The sequence below is a fragment of the Mytilus trossulus genome, chromosome 6 (assembly GCF_036588685.1).
Source record: "Mytilus trossulus isolate FHL-02 chromosome 6, PNRI_Mtr1.1.1.hap1, whole genome shotgun sequence".
Lineage (NCBI taxonomy): Eukaryota > Metazoa > Mollusca > Bivalvia > Mytilida > Mytilidae > Mytilus > Mytilus trossulus.
In genome coordinates this window covers 35,987,313-36,000,099 of record NC_086378.1, presented here as the reverse complement: position 1 = coordinate 36,000,099, position 12,787 = coordinate 35,987,313, and positions in this window count along the sequence as shown.

Below are 12,787 nucleotides of genomic sequence, written 5' to 3'. Positions count from 1 at the left end.
TATGTATAACTAGTCTTGTAATGTTTATAATGTCTACTTACATTTCTTAGAAATGTGAAAATCCGTTAGCCACTCGACACTTTCCGTATCTCCAAATCCAGTTACCCGTATGTCAACTCCGTCAGGATAACTGGTTGTGTGTGTCTTGTTGTTATATATAAGTCTGTAAAATGTTATTTACATACTAGCTTTTGTTGTTATATAAAAGTGAGTGTTATTTGTATGTAAGCATTAATTGTCAGGAGAGGATACAGAACATATACGGTAAAGGGGGGTCAAGTGAGTATCGCAGTTAAACATCGAAGAGGATTAACATAATTTCTTAAGGTCGTTTTTTGTCTTTAAAACTGAAATAATTTGATGTGGTAAACCTTAGAAACTAAATGTTACAGTAGATGAGAATATACATGTAGCTATACTATGATAAAACCTTTTCCGAATACTTTTTAATGGGATTACTACACGTGGAAAACATAATAAGATAAACAAAAACAGAAAAGAAAAGAAATCTTTCTGCTGTCTGTTTATAAATCGTACGACTCAGTATTTTTAAATCTTTAAGATTCATATCTAATATGTTTTTCTTCAGATATGACAAAAGTTACTATATAGATCAAATAATATACATTTTTTGTACATTTCTTTTCCTTATTTTTGAGAAGAAAGTCGGACAATAAATTGAATTGCTGAATCAAAACTTTAAATCAAGTAATAATATGACCGGTAATTTGCCGCAGAATACAACTTCATAAATTCTGAAAAACTCCAATGATTCTTTCTCAATAAAATATTAATAATAATACCTGAAGTTTGAAATAAAGCAATCCGTCGCTTCTGGAGTCAGGACACTAAATATTCGTACCCACATGGTATAAAAATGCTTAGTTACTTTGGTGCAGGTAACATGCGGACCATGCGATGGTTTGTCCAATTTTCCTTCTATTCGAGTGCCTCCATCACCAGGAACTGAATAAATTAGAAGAAAAATGTTCATGAATGGTTCGCCGAGTTTGAAACTTATAAATTCTGTCTAAATGTATTATCTCTATTAGCTATAAATTCTTTCATACAATTTGGTTTTTTTTTCTTCTGACTAAAGACTTACCCGACTACGTATTTGCTAAATAATATTGTTAAAAATGAAATAAAACATATTCTTAATTCTAGATGCCCAAAAGTACGACACAACGCCTTTTGTCCTCTTTCGAATGTAGATTTGGAAAGGATTTCCTTGACAAACAGGGGGGTGTTATATGCCATTAACTAAGTTTTTTTTGTGTCCTTTGCATATTCTTCGTTTCTAAGATTCTTTATTAGTTTATCTCTATATGTACTTTAAATCGTGTAAAAATATGAAGTTATACTTAAGATTATTGACCCGCGGCTAGAGAAAGGAACAGCTAAAAACAAATTTGCAATCTTACCGTTAGTACTGTAAGTTCTAAATAAAGATAGTTACCTAGTATAACAGGAGGCAGTTGTTTACCATAGTTCCCATCAATAACAAGTATAAAAAAAATACAGGAGATGAAAAAAGCTGCATCCATGATGGAGATACATGTACATGTATGGGAACATATGAAAATAAATACACAATCACTTCCGTGTTACATAATATAAAGAGACATTGAAATTTAAATGGGATAAAAATAACCCACTTTTAACGTCAATTGCGGAAGTTTTTAAAATAATTTATAAGTGTGTTTAATTTAAAAATCTGTCATTATACTGCCATTGATGAACGTTGGTATACTCATGATTATTTTCAATATTTAAGAAAACGGAAGTTCAAACTTCATACATTTGTATGCATTTCCTGATCTAAATAAATGGTATTGTTCGGTAATGCCGAGAGTTGGGGACGTCAATCCAGTAAAACACCACGGCTGATACCATTTCTAACAGTTCCCATTTTCAATACCCTATGTCTTAATCATCTCGACTGCAACAATACTTAATTTTGAAAAAACTTTCAAAAAAGTTCAATTCGAGCAACTAATTTTTATACACAAGAAAGGGGATTGGGTTCAACCCATATGTCCAATTCAGAAGGTTGATATACATCAGGGGGGTACCAACCCATCAACCACAGCTCTGGGTCCGCCACTGATACAAATCATTTTCAATCATCATGTACAATTTCCGAGGCACGCACACAATCCATCATGATTGCTGATGAGCAGGAACATACCTCATTGTAACTTGATCACTAGAGACCAACAATGTATTCAGCACGTAGTGAACCTGTTTTCAAATCTCACAAATCGTTTATAAAATTCAAGGTATTAAACTTAACAAAACTGAAAGAGTCGAATGAACTTCGAAAGAAGCAAAACCGGGTACGAAGTATCTCCTGCAAAGAATGCATCAAAGCCGTACAAGTCATATTCATATTCTAGATGCAACCATTCGATCAAAATTGCTCTCACTCTGACGGACCCTTTATAGGACTTGTTGAACTGTGTGGTTATAGAACTCATGACGTCAGCACGCAGACGATCTATATATACATAATAATAGAGTCAACCTTCCACTTTGGATAAGCATTTTCGATCTCGCGTTATTTCCCCACATAACATTTAGCTATGGTAGCTAATTTATGCGAAATTTGGCATAATATAAAAAAAAAAAAAAGAATGTGTCCATAGTAAACGGATGCCCCACTCCCACTATCATTTTCCATGTTCAGTGGACCATGAAATTGGGGTCAACACTTTGATTTGGAATTAAAATTAGAAAGATCATATCACAAGGAACATGTGTACTAAGTTTCATATTGATGTGACTTCCATTTCATCAAAAACTACCTTAACCAAAAACTCGCACTTTCATGTTCTATGTTCAGTGGACCGTGAAATTGGGGTCAAAACTTTAGTTTGGCATTAATTTTAGAAAGATCATATCATGGGGAACATGTGTACTAAGTTTCAAGTTGATTGGACTTCATCTTCATCAAAAAATTACTTGACCAAAAATTTTAACCTGGTGCAGGACGAACGGACGGACGGACGGTCGGACGAGCGGAGGCACAGACTAGAAAACATAATGCCCCTCTACTATCGTAGTTGGGGCATAGACCGGAGAAAAAAAACACAAGGAAAGCATGCTTTTATCAAAGTGAAATATCTCCAGAAATATGAAATTCGAAATTCAACTTTTTCCGATTGCAAACTATAATAAACGATTCGAAAGAAGAGAGGATGTTAATTCCCATATTGTAAACTTTCCATATCCATGTGGTAACTTTCAATTAGCACCAACATGAAGGGTCTGGACTGGGTTTAAGTTTTCTTTTTCTTTTCTTTTGGAAAATGTTTTATCGAGCGAGTAATTGAATATCGCTCGATAAATCAAACGAATACTGAGATCACTCGATTAGAAAATCGTTATCGAGTTATCATCCCTACAGATACCTGATTCTTAATCATATTTTTGTCTGGCCTAAAGTTTTATATTTCAGAAGGTACACGAAGGAGACCTGGATGTATGTAAATACCTTATTTTTACTCTTTTGTTTTAACGTTTTTTGTAATAATAAATACTTTGTTAAAAATATATTAGGGGTCCATGCTATGTATAAGGGTTCTTCTGATCTCGAACTCATTTCATGGATCAGTGGCCAAGGTTAAGTTTGCGTTGATATAAGCAATATACTTAACTTATTTGGTGTACGGAATAGTTGTAAGGTGAACATGTCATGTCAGACTGACACTTTTCACCTGACCTTGACCTCGAATTCATCGTTCAATGGACGAATATTTAGGTGTTTGTTCATTTTGTTTTTCTTGATACTATAACCAATGAGGCCACGATGTGTTGTGTATGGAATAATTGAAAGGTGTACATGTGTCTGGCAGTTTTTATATGATTAGACCTCATTTTCATGGTTCATTTGTCAATGTTAAGTTTTCATGATTTTGTCAATATCAATTACGATAAGCAACTGCTCAAATATATATTTTGGTGTATAGAATGATTGTAAGGTGTTAATGTCTGTCTAGCAGGGTTCGTGTGACCATATTTTCATATATTATTCGCAGATGTTTCCAGGGTTCTTACAGAAATTATACTACTACATTTTAGTAGGGAATGATTGTAAGGTGTAAACGTCTGTCCGTTTGTGACATGGTTCATTTGACATTGACCTCATTTTGATGAATCTTTGATAATGCTGAGTTTATTTGATACATGCATGTATTAAAATATTCACAGCATATATTTCCAACATAAATTCATTCTCAAGTACAGCAAGTGATAAATTACACAGTATGCACTTTCATCTTCATATTAAGGAGCTAAAGACAGAATGCAATTTTAATAAACTGCAGTCAGATGAAGAATTTTCACCATGTTTACTGGTATTTTCAAACTCGCTGTACACACTTTTACTTGGCCATATGTAGCTTGCTCATTGTTGAAGGCCGTACGGTGACCTATAATTGTTAATGTTTGTGTCATTTTGGTCTTTTGTGGATAGTTGTCTCATTGGCAATCATACCACATCTTCTTTTTTATAGGTATCGTGTGAATGTTATCATTGTCAGCAGTCCATGGTTGGAATTGGCAAAATATCTATATTGTTCCGTGAGCTTTTATACCTTTGGTGTGAATATGCTATTTCTTCTCTTTTTTCTTTATAAGAACCTTAGCTTACCATTGTGTTTCTTATTGTGTATGTTTGTTTGGTCACACATTATTGTCAATGTAATGAAATTTAATGCAACTGCCATACTAGTGAGTGATTTTGGTAGCTATGAAACCAGGTTTAATCCACCACTTCATATATAAGGAAATGCCTATACTAAGTCAGGAATAAGACATTTGTATTCCATTCGTTTCAGGTGGCAGATCCAGAAATTTTCATAAGTGGGGGCCCGCTGACTGACCTTAGAGGGGGCTCGCTCCAGTCTCGCTTCAGTGATTTCCTATATAAGCAACAACATTTTTCCCCAAAAGGGGGGTGGCCCCCTTGGCCCTCCATAATCCGCCTCTGGTTTCATGTGTTTGAGCCTTTAATATTGCCGCATTTGATTAGGCACTTTCCATTTTGAATTTTCCTTGGAGTTCAGTTGTTTTGTTATTTTACTTTTAGATATAAATTAGGTCTTTTTTAAAATATGATGGAGAAATGTTGACATGGTTAAGCTGTCACAGTTCTAGAGGACATTGCAAGAATTAACATTTTACTAAAAAGACACATTGAAATTTCATTATCGTGTGTCAGATATCCACTCGTAGATCTACCAATTAACATTCATTAATTAATGCTGGTTAACAAAATAATATGTCACTGATATCATTATTATTTGATTTGATATTATCAAATGTCTATCTACCATTGCAACATAAGCTTGTCCAGAACATGCATGGAATATTTGCTACTTAACATTAGGAAACCAACAATAAATCAGTCTTGGCAAACACAGGATAAACAAACACAGGTCAGTGAAAATGCTGTTTTTTTTCATGTAAAATTATAAAACAAACATAACACAAAAACAAGAACTATCTACATGATTTCGCATCTTCAATAAAAGATACTCACTAGTTGTCTATCATGTTCATTTGATACATGTATTTCTCTTGGTGGTTGGATGAAAGTTTTCCATGCCTTGCATGAGACCTCACAAAATTTTCCAAGTGAACAGATAGTTCCCCTTTGAATTGAATACCATTTTTCAATATGACTCTTGAAGCAAGGCACTGCAGTGTTCTATTACTTGCCCTACAAAGAGGAAGGCAAGTGAATTCGGAATAATCAATGGGTGTCATTTCCCATACATCTATATAATCCTGATGAGCTCCAGCGTCTAGAAGTGCGTCCAAAGCAACTTTATCCTCTTGAGTAAGATCTTTCCCAGACTCAAAACTTAGGAAGAATGTATGAAGAGGTGTTTGGCCATTAACATCAAATGCATTAGGGTCTGCTCCACTCTCAAGTAGGAGTTGTGTCACACGGAAGGAATTTTCAAACTGAGATAACCACCATTTAATTGGTGGAAGACTGAAAATACCATTCTTGTCAATGTCATATATATTCTCCAACACTATTTTCCTGATTAAAACAGAATAATGCAGTAATGTCTGGTTATATGAATCTGTAATGTCTAACTTGACGATCTGTAATAGACATCTTCTGAACTGGCTGGTTTCATCACTAGTCTTTTCATGTCCATCAATCTTATAGATTATAATCAACAAAAAGGTCATTTGATCTTTTACAAACTGTGTACTAGCTCCTGGAAACTTGTAGCAGACTAAGAAAATACATTTCAATATAGCCATAATGGTATCAAAGTCAAGTTGTTTGCGAAGCTTTTCATTCGATATTGCAAGTGCAAGTGCTTTTACTATCTGCTGTATAACAATCAAAGGTTTCTTTCTATCGAACACTTGATTCTTAATGTAAAAGCAAAGACTGCTTGTCAACAAAGATATACTGGATTTAAAATGTCCCAAAAACTGGTCTTGGTGATAACGCTTTGAGACTAATAACAGGACTGCTAATGTGAAAGAATTTCCATACCCGATCACCCTTTCATATAGCAGACCGGCCTGTATTATAATATCTTTAGACGTTTCTAGTCCTAAATGTTCTAGATCTTCCATGGACTGAAATTCTAACTGGAAGTCAAAGGCACACCTCTGATATGGAATTACTGACTTCATAATTTGTTCTGATTCTTTTCTTTTTTGGTAATACTCGTCATGCAGGTACTTTAACAATTTATGTAAATCACTACCAGTGCCTATCGCAGATGTAGGATTCAGCGAAGAAATTATATCTTTTCCTAGTCTCATCTCCGTAGATACATTCCAGCAAAGTAAAGCATCTGCAAATTTCAGGTATTTAATAACAAGATAAGCACCATAAATCTCAACTGCATCAAGCTTATTTGTCAGTGGTATATTCGGAAAAAACATGAGACATGCCAAAAGTTTTAAATTTCCTTGATATGCAGCATATACAATTGGGTGCAAACAGTGCTTACTGGAAAGACCTAAATAAGATATTTTGTTCTCTGACCTGCTTTCCTTCACTATATCTGTCCAGATTGCATCTACACTCTCATTCAAATCACTGAAGTTCTTTTCTAGTGTTGGCACACGAACCGCTTTAAATGTATTTACAGTATTAATGTCCCCTTTCTTTAAAATCAAAGTAGCAGCCCCTATGTTTATCTTAGGTTCGAGAATAGCTTGCTCAAGAATTGACCTTCCATTTTCATCTTTTACTTCGTCAAGGTTCAATATCTTATTTAACACCTTCTTAAAATTAACATTAGTGTGGCTTTCCTTATCATTTAAAAATACTTTTAAAATATTAAACAATATGAGAGGACTACTTTTTCTAACTGCATCATTTTCTACTAAGAGATTCACTATATCTGTACACGGAGTAATCTTGACCTGCTGATTTTGTTGAACTATTTTTAATCTGTCAATTTCATTCATATTTTTGCCTGTTGCTATGGGCATAGAACCTCCATGGTAGATATCAAGGGAGGCCATCAGCATGTTGCAATTGTTAACAAAGCACATCCCTACATCTGCATTCCTTTCTACCAAATACTGGATAATGTTTTTGTGCTTTTTATAAATTGACCAATACAATGGCCAACCAAAGAATTCATTAACGTCAGCTCCACAGTGCTCAACTAAAAATTTGACGAGTCGGAGATTTGAAATCTCACAAGAAAGTGACAATGGAGTATGCTCTACTGTTTGTACTTTCATCAAAGCTTTTCTTTGTTCAAAATTACAAACTGCTAGTGCAGAAACTAAATATTTCTCTGCATCTTTTTCAATACGTCCATTTAACCTCTTTGTCGCTGTTATCCAATAAAAGATCATTGATTTCATCGTTTCAAAGGTTTTGTCATCTACCCCATCCCCATAAAAAAGGTCTTCATAATATTCATCGTCATCATCATATTCATCGTCACAATTTTCATCTGCATATCCATATTCATCTTCATCTAGAGTCTGGTTCTTCTGATTTTCAACGTCTCCGAAATCCATCTTTTGACAGCTGCCATCAACAACTTCTTCTCTAATTTTAGTCTCATTGTCAATTTCAAAGACATTGGACTCGTCTATTTCCATATTTCTGTTGTCAATTTAAAATCTTTTTTATCTATGTAATGTTCTTAGTCTACCTCAATTTCACCTTTAATTCGGAAAAAATGCTATTGTGTACCTAAAACAAAAAAGACATATTTAGTTCTGCTTAGTGCTATTTTCCACATCTTGCATGGACCTAATTAAATATTTAAAAATACTTTTAGGATACAATTTAATGTCAATTGAAACATTGGCTTTGCAAAATATAAAAATAAAGTTGTGATAAACTGTTATCACAGAGATGTCTCGCTTTTTTGTTATAACTATCATGCAAGTGTTGAAATTAAAATAGCAACACTTTCACATGTAAGTTTGCAAATACTCAAAGTCAATGAACCATGACTGAAGGTACACTACCGACGATCTCCATGAAAATGAGATGTGTCAATGCTAATACAACTGCATACCAAATACGATCGACTTATCATAAGTTGTTTCCTTTAAAAAAAAACATAAACACAAACTAACATATGTAAACCAAACAAAATTTCAGTCAATAATCCATAACTGAGGGGGCTCGATCAAATAATCTCCAAGGTAATTAAAAGTGCCAATAGTGCCAATGCTATTTCAACTGCATACCAAATATCATTGACCTGCCACTAGTGGTTCCCCATAAATCGACCTACTAACAAACTAGAATATGAAAACTAAACAAAAGTTTCAAAGCGAAAAGACCATGACTGAGGGGGCAGGGCCAAAGAATCTCCATGGAAATGAGATATGTCAATGCATATACAACTGCATACCAGTTTTCATTAACTTACCACTAGAGGTTCCCAATAAACTGACCTAATCACAAACTTGCACAAGAGAACTAAGCAAAAGTTTCGAAGTCAATAGATCATAACTGAATGGGCGGGGCCAAATAATCTCCATGGTAATGAGATGTGCCAATACTAATACAACTGTAAACCAAATATCTTTGACTTACCACTAGCGGTTAACCATAAACTAGCCTTAATCACAAACGAATTCATTGTTGACACCAACACCACCATCGCTGGAAACAGCATACATATGTCATGTATGTCTTGCTTTTTGAGTCCGTCAAGCAAGACAAAAATTGCATGAGTTTGAGATGCTTTTTAGATTTAACTTTACAGGAATGCCGAAAGCAATATGTTTAAAAGACAAGGAATGGCAAGGATGTCAACGTACCTATATCATGAAAAGTGCAATATGGCCAAAAAGGAACTTCAAATATGAATATCTTTCCTGTAAAAAAGGAACTTGAGTGGGCTAAAATCTTGCTTTACTTATCATTTATAGCATGTTAGGTGGAAAATTTATTTATTGTCCATCAACTTTTATAGTGATTAAGATTACATGTATAACATAATAATGAAAATGTTGGCCACTGTACGTTCATTTTGTTCCCACATTCTTGTCAATATAATGGAATTTTCATGCGATTGTTAAACAAGGGAGAGGTTTACCTAGCTACAAATTCAGGCTTTATCATCCATTTTTTTACATAGGAAATGCCTGTACCAAGTCAGCAATATGACAGTTGTTATCTATTCGTTTGATATGTTTGAGCTTTTGATATTGCAATTTGTAAGAGACTTCCCATTTTGTAATCTCCTCATTGTATTTTTGTTATTTCTCTTTTAACAGGGAACAATATTGAATAAACAAGAATGTTTAAGTATTCAATATTAGATTCAACAAACAAGGTTTAGACCTCTGCTTGTTAATTGTATTATATAACTATGGCGTTTAGAACCTTTGGCCCCAACAGTATAAATATGTATAACTAGTGTGATATGATTAATGAGTTAAAGAAGAACTTTGGGGTCTGGGACATAGAAATACCAAGAATTGACCTCATCCACATTGTAATGAAAACAATTCTATCTTTTATTTTATGCATATAGTAAAATACAATGTAACTGTGGGGTTCAGCTAGCTATAAAACTAGCCTAAGGGTTAAGGAAATGTCTGTTGTTTTCCAATTTTTTGATGTGTTTGGGCTTTGGTGAGTGACTTTCTATTTTGAATTTTTCTTGGAGTTTAGTATATTTATTATTTTGCTATTTTTGCTATTTTTTCATGTTTCTTACCTCTTCAGACTTGAAATCATATTTTCTTTTTTCATCTGTACAAAATGCTTGATGCAAATATCTGAAATAGAGGAAAACCGCCATCACACATTGTCGTATTGAGAGGTAACAAATAATCAGTCTCAGCAAAAATCTTTCATATACCATGTATATCAGTCAATCAAAACCAAATAATTGGATAACCATTACATAAAATTAAACTGAGATATTTCTGTACCGTTTTGTTACACAAGTCGGGGAACACCAAATGGGGTGCAAGAACTATTCCCAAAATGAGTAACAATCTCTCATGTGAATATTTATTATAATCTTGTCATTGTTACAATTTGTGTTGTTGTAGTATGTCTTTTGTCCAGTTTACTATCAAGATTTTTTGACCCAACATCTGCTGCCTTTTAGGGTCGCCAATGTTTTGTTATTTAGTTACTTATCATGGGTTTTTCCCTTGTTAGAAATAGATGTAAATCATTATCTATATCATGTACATAGTATATATTTATTGATTTATCAGCATAGCTTCTAGCTGCGGAACTGTAGCTTAGCACCTATGTTAATTTTTTTTACTATTTGCTGACCCTATGGTCTGCAAACAGTAAAAAAAAACAAACAATAAGGACCTAACAGACCTACAGTTTTGCAGCTACATGTACAGAGCCTCATTTTAATTTTTCATTGGTCATTAATTGGAAATAGAGCCAATGGTGAGTAAAATAAACGGAACAGCCCCTATGATGCTGTATCAGTTACATGTATAGACATAATTATTTAATGGTTATGAATGCTCCCTTTTAATAAGATATATTTATCCTTTTGTGCATATGAAGTTTTGTTTGATATATATCCAACAAGAATAAAGAATGAATGGTGTGCAAGATTTAAATTGTTGCAGAATTATCAACAAAACAAACCAGATGCTCTGCAGGGCGCAGCTTTATACGACCGCAGAGGTTGAACCCTGAACGGTTGGGGCAAGTATGGACACAACATTCAAGCTGGATTCAGCTCTAAATTTGGAATGTGATTAAATAGTTGACACAGCATAGGTTTCTGACACAGAATGAATGTGGTCTAATGAACTTAAAATTTTTGTTTTGCCTTGGAGCAATTAACTATGCTGTTGAATATTAATCCTCTTAAAAAAATGAAAGAAAATTTTCTTTTTATTTATGAAATTTTAAATGAGAAAAATTGACCCCCCCCCTAATTTTTTTTTCACATCCCCCTTTCCTTTGTTCCAAAACCAATCTCAATTCAAATTTCTAATGGAGTTTGCAACAATAATTACTCATTTAAATACATCATAAAATATTAAAATGGTAAAGATTGTTTTAATTTATCAGTTGGTAGTAAAAGTGAATATACATTGTATATTGTATAAAACAATGATTTAAGTTGATTCAACTACTATTCTGGACAAAGAAAGATAACTCCAATTGAAATTTCTTGCTATTGCACAATATTGTGCAATTAGATATTTCTTGATATTGCGCAATACTGTGCAATTGAAAATTTCTTGCTATTGCACAATACTGTGCAATTGAAGATTTCTTGTTATTGCTGAGTACTGTGCAATTGAAAATTTCTTGCTATTGCACAATACTTAATATAATGATTTCGGATCCTGATTTGGACCAACTTGAAAACTGGGCCCATAATCAAAAATCTTAAGTTCATGTTTAGATTCAGCATATCAAAATAGCCCAAGAATTCAATTTTTGTTTAAATCAAACTTAGTTTAATTTTTGACCCTTTGGACTTTAATGTAGACCAATTTGAAAACGAGACCAAAAATTAAGAATTTACATACACAGTTAGATTTGGCATATCAAAGAACCCCAAGGATTCAATTTTTGATGAAATCAAACAAAGTTTAATTTTGGACCCCTTGACCTTTATGTAGACCAACTTGAAAACTGGGCCAATAATCAAAAATCTAAGTACATTTTTAGATTCAGAATATCAAAGAATCCCAAGGATTCAATTTTTGTTAAAATCAAACTAAGTTTAATTTTGGACCCCTTGACCTTTATGTAGACCAATTTGAAAACAGGACCTAAAATAAAGAATCTACATACACAGTTAGATTGGGCATATCAAAGATCCCCAAATATTCAATTTTTGATGAAATCAAACAAAGTTTAAATTTGGACCCTTTGGGGCCCTTTTTGCTAAACTGTTGGGACCAAAACTCCCAAAATCAATACCAACCTTCCTTTTATGGTCATAAACCTTGTGTTTAAATTTCATTGATTTCTTTTTACTTAAACTAAAGTTATTGTGCAAAAACCAAGAATAATGCTTATTTGGGCCCTTTTTTGGCCCCTAATTCTTACAACTGTTGGAACCAAAACTCCCAAAATCAATCCCAACCTTTCTTTTGTGTTCATAAACCTTGCCCCAAAATTTCATAGATTTCTATTTACTGAAACTAAAGTTATTGTGCGAAAACCAAGAAAATGCTTATTTAGGCCCTTTTTGGCCCCTAATTCCTAAAATGTTGGGATCAAAACTCCCAAAATCAATCACAACCTTTCTTTTGTGGTCATAAACCTTGTGTTAAAATTTCATATATTTCTATTCACTTTTACTAAAGTTAG